Source organism: Pleuronectes platessa, chromosome 1, assembly GCF_947347685.1.
Source record: "Pleuronectes platessa chromosome 1, fPlePla1.1, whole genome shotgun sequence".
Taxonomy (NCBI): Eukaryota; Metazoa; Chordata; class Actinopteri; order Pleuronectiformes; family Pleuronectidae; genus Pleuronectes; species Pleuronectes platessa.
In genome coordinates, this window is record NC_070626.1 from 15814426 (window position 1) to 15824396 (window position 9971).

Here is a 9971-nt window from a genome sequence, read left to right on the forward strand (position 1 = left end):
TGTGTCTGAGCAGCTCCTCTCTGGGTTGGGACCACACATACACAGTCTCTGGTTAGGACCCGGCGAGCCGCTCCTGCTGCTGTTGCTGCTGGGTTGCCAGATACCACCCGAAAAACAAGTAAACTCCCTAATTGTGGGAAAAGGCGAAAAGACGCAAACTCGGCTTCCTTCCATCTCTTTGAGGGTTATCTGGTGAAAACATCAATTAATAGTAATATAGTAATAACAATAATAAAATAAAATAAAAAATTTAATCAAATTAAACTAAATTAATCCTGCGCAGTCCACTTCTACGCAGGAGAAAATAAAAATAAATAAAAAACAAAACGCAAATATATTAATAGAATAAAAAATTGCAATCACTGTCTGTCAGTGCCTGTCAGTGCTCGGGCCCTAATAACAACAATACTAAGAACAAAAATAATACTACTAACAATACTGCTACTAATAATAAAATAGCAATAATAATAATATTAACAATACACTTTATATTATAATCAGTTAGCCTAAAGTTAGTTTTTTTCGTAATTACTAATGTTATAGTGAATGTGCTTGTTTGATGGTATTTCTATAAGCCAAACATCCTGGATATCATTTTTTTGTAAAATACAATATGCTCGTCCTATTTTGTTCACAGACTAATATTTGTTCGCATCTCAAAATGCAATTGAGATGTTTTGTTTTTGTTTATTTGAGCTATCTTACCAATCAAACAGACAGAAGCACAGATGTTGATGAATAGGCACAGGGAATCTGACGGAGCAACTTCAGTATCACTGTGGACGAGATAAGTCTCCGAGTAAACAGACATGGCAACACAACAGGCACACAATGGACCCAGCCCCTCAGCATAATGGAGCTTTGCTGCCGCTTAATGGTCTGGAACAATACCATCATCATAGACGTCTTCAACAGTGAGTCTTTGAGCTTTTTATTGGTTATTCACTTTACAGTTTAGATCTAATCTAGAACGTTTAAACAAATAGAAATATGAACAAATTCAACACTGTTTTATTTTGTAAGACCTACCTACCTACTTACATATCTGCCAACCGACCTACCTGCCCACCTGCCGGCCTTCATCAGAAAGAAGCAGTGCAGTTTACAGTATCTGACCAGCAGATGGCAGCAGATATTGTGGCATACATCCGTGAGCTTCATGATATAAATGACTGCAGTGCTATCATTTTGAGACTTTTAAAATGCCAATGCTTTTATCATTATGAATGATATTTGCCTCAGTGAGCGCTGCCACCAGAGAGTGTTAATATCTACCACATTTATCATAGTACAAAAACAAGATAGAATGTACAGGTTAACTGCCACTTTGAATAAAACAGATGCATGTTTTCAGTACAAATTTCAGCACCATTTTGAACTACTTCTTTCTCAACTCTAGTGAATTTGTTCAACTTATCTTTTTATTACGTACTTTCATTCGTATGAAGCTTTGATGATAATCTTTTGAGGTGAAATATGCCAAAAGCTGCTTTGATGATTTACGTCCACTTTTGAAAAGGACTTCTTCTAAAATCCTTATCAAAATTAATACAATTTCTACAGACAAATTATTATCAATAATCAATCCTAATAGCTTTTTCATTTTTTACCATCATTTATTTGATGTTTTTTAATTTGATGTTTTAACCGTATAAGTATGTTTTCCGCTGAACGTATTTCGTTGTGTCCCTGCATGTCAGGCTTTTGAAAAATACCGGAAATACCATTCATGGAATTGTTAGTTTAGACATTGGGATTAAAGTTCGCTGTTTCTGTATAGTCAGACAATAACATACCAGTGGGGGCCCCCCAACACTTGCACACACGCAGGCGCAGGCACAGGCACACACACACAAACACACACACACACACACACACATCATCACGTATAAACTTTGCATGCCAACATGACAGGTGCTTCTGGGCCAGCTCACTCTGCAGAGACCCACCACTTCCATCTCTTTACTCTCAAAGTCCAGCGGAAATGAAGATACTTTGATTTACTTGTTGAGTGTTTCCATCTGGTTTCTGTCCTCAGCTGTCAGTCACAAGGAGAACTGGAAGAGTAAAACTTACTTTTAGAGTACATCTACAGCTGGTACTCTTGTGATTATCACTGGTTTGTGCAAGCACACATGCACACACGCATGCAAACTGGATCTAGTGGATAATGGTTAAGTTGTGCATCATCATTGTTTTCTTTCAGGTAATATCAGCAAGGTTTTGTCATAAGATTATAAATGTACAGTGTTATCTGCAGGTAATTGGGGTGTAGCTTGTAAACTGCAGCTACCACAGGAAAACAGTTTGTGTTATCTCTCCCCTGCAGACCCAGCTGTCTTAGTCTTCACCAGTTCATTGTATCACTTCTGACATCAGAAAGAAAACCTTCTTGAACCTTTCACGGCATTTAATGTGTTTAATGTCCCTCACAGGATACTCAGAAGGATCAGTGCGTTATATACATTTATATATATATATATATATATATATATATATATATATATATTATATATATATCTTCAGTCGTTCAGTTCAAAGAGATCAAGATACACAGAGCTCTGACAATTATTCTTCCTCTCTTGTAGACTGCCTTCGACACAACAGTGTTAGATATTTCTCATCAATGCCATTATCACACCATCACAAAAAGCAACACAACTGCGCTGTTTACTGAAACACATGTTGATGATGTCTTCTTTCATTTTGATGTAATTTTTTTTGGGTGTCATATCATTGTTTCTTTGGAATCTTAAAGCATGTTGAGTTCCATGCTACACACTTCCTGTAAACAGGTTAACAGATTTCAGTGAAGTAAGACTGAAAGAGCGACAAATTAAGTCGATGCATCTTGTTCTTCTTTAGATGGGCTCTTGATGTTGGAGCATCTCACAGCTATAGATGGAGAACATTACAGATGACAGTTGGACAGTCTGAGAAAGATCTAAAAATTAAATGTAAAACTAGAACGTTACTCACTAGAGCATCTATAGTCTATATATAACAGTCTCATTTAATTCAAAATCAAGCTGCACCACATTTCCTACACTCATAGATATCAACTCTGTCAATATGTGTGATATTTTTCACTAGTAGCACTAGACTAGATGACTGTCGAATTAAAAATGTCCTATAACTCATATTGTTAAAGAAAAAGATAATTTGTGTTAATCTGTCTAGTCGTTTTTGTGTAACCTTGCTTACATACAAACAAATAGACAGAGGGAAAACATAACCTTGGCAGAGGTAACAAATCTTTAAAGGAATCATGTTACGAGTGGTGGGGTACCACATCTATATGATTCCCTGTTCGTACTAAATTGTGTAGGAGTTACTCTAGAAAAGTTACAGCCCACTTACAGACAACATCAATCATCGGCTTAGTTAGGGGACAGTCAGGCCAATTATTTTGCACAGATCTGAAAGTGATCGCTCATTGTCCATTCTATGTCTGAAACCCTATTCCCGGCCCATTCTTTAAATAATCAGATTCATTTGTGATATTGGTATTTTGATGTACAGAGAGAATCAAACGTAGCCAGAAAGAAAAAAGAAGACACAATCTATCCTTGTGGCAAATGAAAGCATTATTCCCAGAAGTAAGCAGGTATCCTTCTTTCTCTAAGTTGTGTCTTGAAGGACTTTGACATTTACCCCTGAAACCTGTTGTTTGTGGGAAATCTGTCGATATGAATTTGCTGCATCTGTCAGGTCGCTGCTGTTGTTGACACTCATGTTGTCAACATGTGGGTGCAGCAGCTCAGAGAGATTACTGGATCAGTGTGCACCCGCTGCATGTGAACCTCCACGATGAAGGACCCCAGCGTGCTGTGAAGGATGGGGATCACAGTTTTCCCTACATATTAAAACAATCTAACCTCCTCCCCCCGACCCTTACTCACTTATTTCATTTAGTTATTTAATTTTTTACAACGGTCAAAGCCACATTTAGAGAATGAGGGAGAGTTAAGGGTCACAGAGGCAAAGACTCAGAGGTAAAGTGTTTTTTGTGAGACTCATTAGCAGCAAAGCAAAGCAACCGAATAATACATGATTAATATGACCTTTGAATCTCTTCCTACATATTAATGTTCAAGCTCTTTAATATGTTCCGTCATGTTTAACTCATTCACTTGTCAAAGACTGGGTTTAAAGTCAACTTCTCATGAAAAGCATATAAGGAGATAAAAAATGTATATTTTGTCTTTAGAAGCTTCACTTGTGAACAGTGTAACCACGACAAAATCCATTGTTGTATATAGAAGATATATGCTCCCTATATATTGCTTATTCCTACTCCTTTGCCAAGGGTGGTGTGTTTGCATCAGTATTTGTTTGTTTGTGAGCAGAATTACACAAAGACTATTGGACAGATTACAACAAAACTTGGTGGAGGGATGTGGTGTGGGGTCAGGGTGGGTTGTGGATACGGCTTAAGAAAGAACCTATTACATTTTGATAGAGATCCGGATCACTTTCTTAAAAACAATGAAATAGTGTGTGTTTTTTATGGATTTCTCAGAAGAAAAATTTATCAAATAAAAATCGAATGAATTTAAATGTGGTTTCATAAGGGAACTGTCAGACCTCGGTGGACTTAAATGCTCTACTGAGTTCCACTTAGTTAGAAATCATTTAAATGAAAAATCGTCATGACATGAAGGAGCTAGATGTGGTTAAAACGTCTGGAAAAGATATGTGAACATTTTGTAAATTCTGGAGTAAAGAAATTACTGCGCTAATCACAGAACACTGTAGTGTCATTATTTCACTTAATAAACTGACATAATGACCTGGGCCTGGTCATTAGCACCATGGAGATAACCTACATCCCTGCTTCAGACTATATGAGTGTGAGCCTAAGAACCTGTCTCTAACACAGCTGTCACCTGAGATGGAGGCTGACAGCAGCAGCTGCGTCTTTGTGTGTGGATGTGTGACAGAAATCGATCAGCGTGACTGATGGATGTTGTGACTGACAGTTACCTCCAGGTGAGGAGGGACCAGGGCTGGGTGTCTTGGCAATGGCACATCAGAGTGTTTAGCATGAACCTATGAACATCCCACCCCCTCCTTATGAAGCAGTTGGTGATATGTGCATTGGAAATGGTCTCAGGCCAATCCTGGCCAAGTAGCACTAGAGTAGATGACTGTCGAAATAAGAATCATTAGCTGGTAGGTGATTACATTGTTGAGATACATTCTTCTTTGTATACATGGAGCGCTTCAGAAAGTGGTGGTTGGTGGTAGAGTGGTGCATACAGTATGTGTGTGTGAATTTTTTACATTGATTTACTTTATTATGCGCACCACTATTTACTCGTTTACTTTAATATTTATTCTGTGCGCTAAAGCCTCGTGACCATATGACTAAAAAAAATACATAAAGTAGCCACCATGAAAATAAAAAAATTAAGGGAAATTTTCTCTAAATGATTCTCAAGTTGATTTGTGGTTTATTTGTGCTTCAGGGTCGTTGGTTTTATCTGTAATAACCTTTTCATGCACAGTAGCACAGATAAATTAGTTTCACTGCAGAAGATCTGTGGAGAATAATTGTTTATAATAGCTTTGTCAGTTTTGCTGCCATTGATATAAGACAGAGCAACGAGTTCTACCTGTTGACAAAAAGTAAATAGCATGTTGAACGTATCTGTTTGGTCCCGAGGTGAGTATCAGAAAGTGATCACAAAGTGGTAAGATCACAATATGTATTTTACAGTGGTCAGCATGAATAACTCTGTTGTTCACTGTTCATGCTAAACATCATTTGAGAAATCAGCAAACACAACACAATTTCTGCATATTAAACCATCTTACCTGTTTTAAAGAGATTTAAATGATTGTATCAGATAATGTTACTTCCTGCAGCCAAAGTAAAACAATCCCAATTTCCTCATTTATGAGGGAATCAAATATCTTTACTCTTTCCTATATATGAAAAAAAGTGTGATTCAACAAGACATGGAAATTTAAATCTAATTTACTTCAGACTCCATATCAGTATAGAATATATAATACAATCAAATTTTTGCAGAAGGTAGGAATTCATCATAATTAATTAGTTCATGTTTAATGTCCTGTCATATTTTACAATAAGGTGCATGTGCACACACTAACACACAAGTTGGCGCAACCATCCTTATTAGGACTTTGTATTGACTTCCATTCATGTAGAGAATTAAAGTCCAGATCTTTACCATGAACAGTTCACGACTAACACCGACCTCCATCTAAACACAATTCATATCTGACGTCTAACCAGGACCTGAGAAATGGTGTTTGGCCTCATTAGATCAGGCTTTGGTCCCCATGAGGTCTGACACGATCAATGTCTATAGTGGAGAAGGTCCTGAAGAGGTAACAAAAACAAGTGTGCATGCACACACACACTAACACACAAAATGTGGACACACAAACTGCTCATTCTCACACCACAAACACTTGACAGGCAACATGTCAGATTCTCCCATTACATAACAGTTCAAACTTTAGACTCACACAAGAGCTTTTGTTCCGTTTATTCAATAATCACCACGTTGTTGGGTTAACATTATTTAAACATCCAGAGCAGTTTTAATTGTAGTTTATGATTTGATATCAATTAATTTTTTTATTTCAGCCCTGACACTGTGCATAGCAGCAAGCAGGGTATTCTTTAACCTCTGTCCCTGTTTGTGTGTGTGTGTGTGTTTGGACAAAAGTATTTAAAGTATTTGATGAAAGGTTTTTCTTGGTTTGAGACGTTGGTGCAACAGTTATCGATGCTAAATATTGTTTATATGATATTAAAACAGGAGAACACTTATCTACTGAAAATGTTTTTAGGGAGCCAACTGTTGCAGAAGATTAGTTTCTACTTCTTCACGCTCACTCAAACACAATGAGCTCCAGCAGAGGTCAAAGGTGATGCATTTTTCAAGGACATCCGTGCAGAAGTTATTAAAGGAGGAGGAGGAGGAGGAGGAGGAGGAGGAGGTTTCTCCCAAATCACACTTTTGCTGTTTCAGTATTTATAAGTCGTTATTGTGCACCGTGATCTTGATGATCTTTGCCATCGATCCGACCCCGTGGTTAGTCACTGCACTGCCTCACCGCCGCTGCTCAGAGCAACGAGCGGCTGAAAATGAGATCCAATTCCTTAGGTTGTTTTTGTGATGACAACTCCGAGATAACATTTTAATGGGATTCTTGCTACCCAGACCACCATGACCCCCCCCCCCCCCACGTCCACCATAAATCTACCTACAGAAACAGCTTCAATGGCATAAGTGTGTGAGTTTGGTCTCTTCTGATAAACAAAGTCATTCATCACAGTCACATGGATTTTAAAGCTACAGCTGCAGCCTTACACTGAAGTACATGATCACACATCAGACTCAGTCGAGGACACAGCCAGACAGATACTCAGCAATATTACACTGCACGCTACATGGCTTCAGAACACATTGCCTCATTTCTATTTCATTTCCTTTAGATAATGCATATAAAAACTGCTCTTTCAGTCACTTCTGCTGTTGATAAACAGACTCACTGAACTGGAGCATTTTAAATATATTGAATGAAGGTGGCTGTTGGGAGGAGAGAGAGGATTCGCACTTATTGCAGCACAATGTTTCCCTTTCAATATATAACACTGATATTGCACTACATTAACCCCTTCAGTGGTGTGCACCGTGAGATTCCAGATCCACTTCGTTCTGTCAAGAGCAGAACTCAGCGCACAGAGTCGGGAATAGTTTTTTTATTTGCTGTGCATGACTGAGCGTGTATTCTAAAGTATGACAGAGCAAAGCAAGTGAATTCTTTCAAAAAAAGTTCAATAACATCATCATTTCACTTCCCTCGCGGACCTTTCTCATTTTCAAGCTCATTGACTCGTGATGTTGCACAACTTGGAGCCAAAACAGAGTAAATATTCCATCACCTGGGGACCAGCATCATTTCAAACAAGAGACATGAAAACTCCCTAAGAGGGTTTTTTTTGACTGCCTGACCGTTTCAATTAGTGTAGGTTCACAGGATATTAATATAGCTACAAGACCAGACCGGACAGATTATGTCCTTATCTTCTGAAAGCAAAGCTGAAGATGCATCTCTGATTACATGGTTATTCTTTGTGGACCCTGAGACTGTTGTTGCATGTGAGACTCAATCTATTCCCATGGTTGGTTTATTGAGTGTTGTGGTCGGTGTTAGATGCCAGCATCAGATCCCACTTATTGCCAGACTAATAGATGAGTCGCCCATGATATTGGTTGTTGTTGTGCAGTCATTTGGGTGATACATTCAAAACAGTGTGATTGTTTGTTTCTCAATCACCAGTCACGCTGAGGAGAGTCTACTGTGCACGTGGCGTTCATACATTCACCGCCACGCTCCACTGCATGTTATAATGTGGTGTTTGTATGTATTGGTTGGCGCTGACTGAAACCGTTCACTACTGAGGGGAATAAAGAGGAATGAGTGACATCAGCAGCTGTGGTTCTAAAGATCGTCCTGTGTTCCTGCTGCCGTCCATCCCTGAGTGATTAGGCTCGTTTGTTGGATTGTGCAGGGCTAAATATCAGCAACCGACCAGACACTGGACTGTGAACCAGACTGATGAAGGACCAGGATCCTCCCACACAATATTGGATCCGCGAAACCTTCACTGTGTGTGTGTGTGTGTGTGTGTGTGTGTGAGAGAGAGGGAGAGAGAGAGACGGGAGAAAAGCGTAGATAATATATCTGTGCAGACCGAGGAGGCTAATGGATTTACTAATAATCGGAGTGCTCTGTGATTTCTGATATTGAAAATTTAATATGGATAGTTACACACACACACACACACACACACACACACAAGACTCCGTGTTTTCCATGGTGAATCTGACTGTTTTGTTTTTCTTTTGTCTTTGAATATGAGAATCCTCTCCTGTCACTGGATAGTTTTTATCAGTCACAAGCAAATAGTTAAAAAACATATATACAAACATACTTTTCTGTGAATGTGTAACTGAATTTAGATCCCAACACCACATCCAGGTTGGTGACACATTGGTCATGTGATGTATAGCTCAGCTGTGAGTACATTACCTAAACATAAAGGTGTGTGACATTATTTGGCTGAAATGTGATTATAACTGAGCTTGATGTTTCTGGTCCCTGTCTCCAAACTAATGTTAAATGTTGTCGGGTCCATGTGGTGTGTCGTGCTTCTTAACTCAACAGTTTTGTAGTTATTTGAGGACCATTAACTTGTAATAAGATGTCCATTAGTAGAGGTTAAATGGGTGTTGGAGGACATACAGCTCTGTGTGTGTGTGTGTGTGTGATGTTTGCTTGTTTCTATCCCGTGGAAAATAATTCATGACATTTTCCGTTTGTTCGTTGTTGTTTGTCACACTGCAGTAGCTGCAGTAATGAACCATGGGTAAGACAAATGGTCTCTCTCTCTCTCTCTCTCTCTCTCTCTCTCTCTCTCTCTCTCTCTCTCTCTCTCTCTCTCACACACACAGAGGCTGTCATTCAAAAACAGTTTTGTTCTCAGTAAGTTGAGACTGAAACCTTGACAACTCGATGTTTTGCGAACCGAACGGCCCAAGGTCTGGAAGCCTGATCAAAGAGATGTAACGGACATACTGATTAAAAATTTGAAGATGTGATATGTGGTAGAATTTCAGAGGAAATACTTGTGACTCAGCAGCACAACCGTTCACTGGTGAATTGTGGGACTTGTGAGGAAACACTGCTTCCACATCACCAACTGTGCTACAGTTGTCATTTGTTTTGATGGTGCAGAGCAGCAGCCCTGTTCCACTCCATTAGCTACACTGCTTATCCTCTGAGGGTCGGTCCCACCTGCAGCAGCAACTCTCCAAGTGACATTTTAATTAAGGAGGCAAGTAGCACGTTCTGTTTGAAATGTCAACATGGGACATGAGTAGTACATGTGTTTGTAGGGCTGATCTCACACAACAGTGACTGTT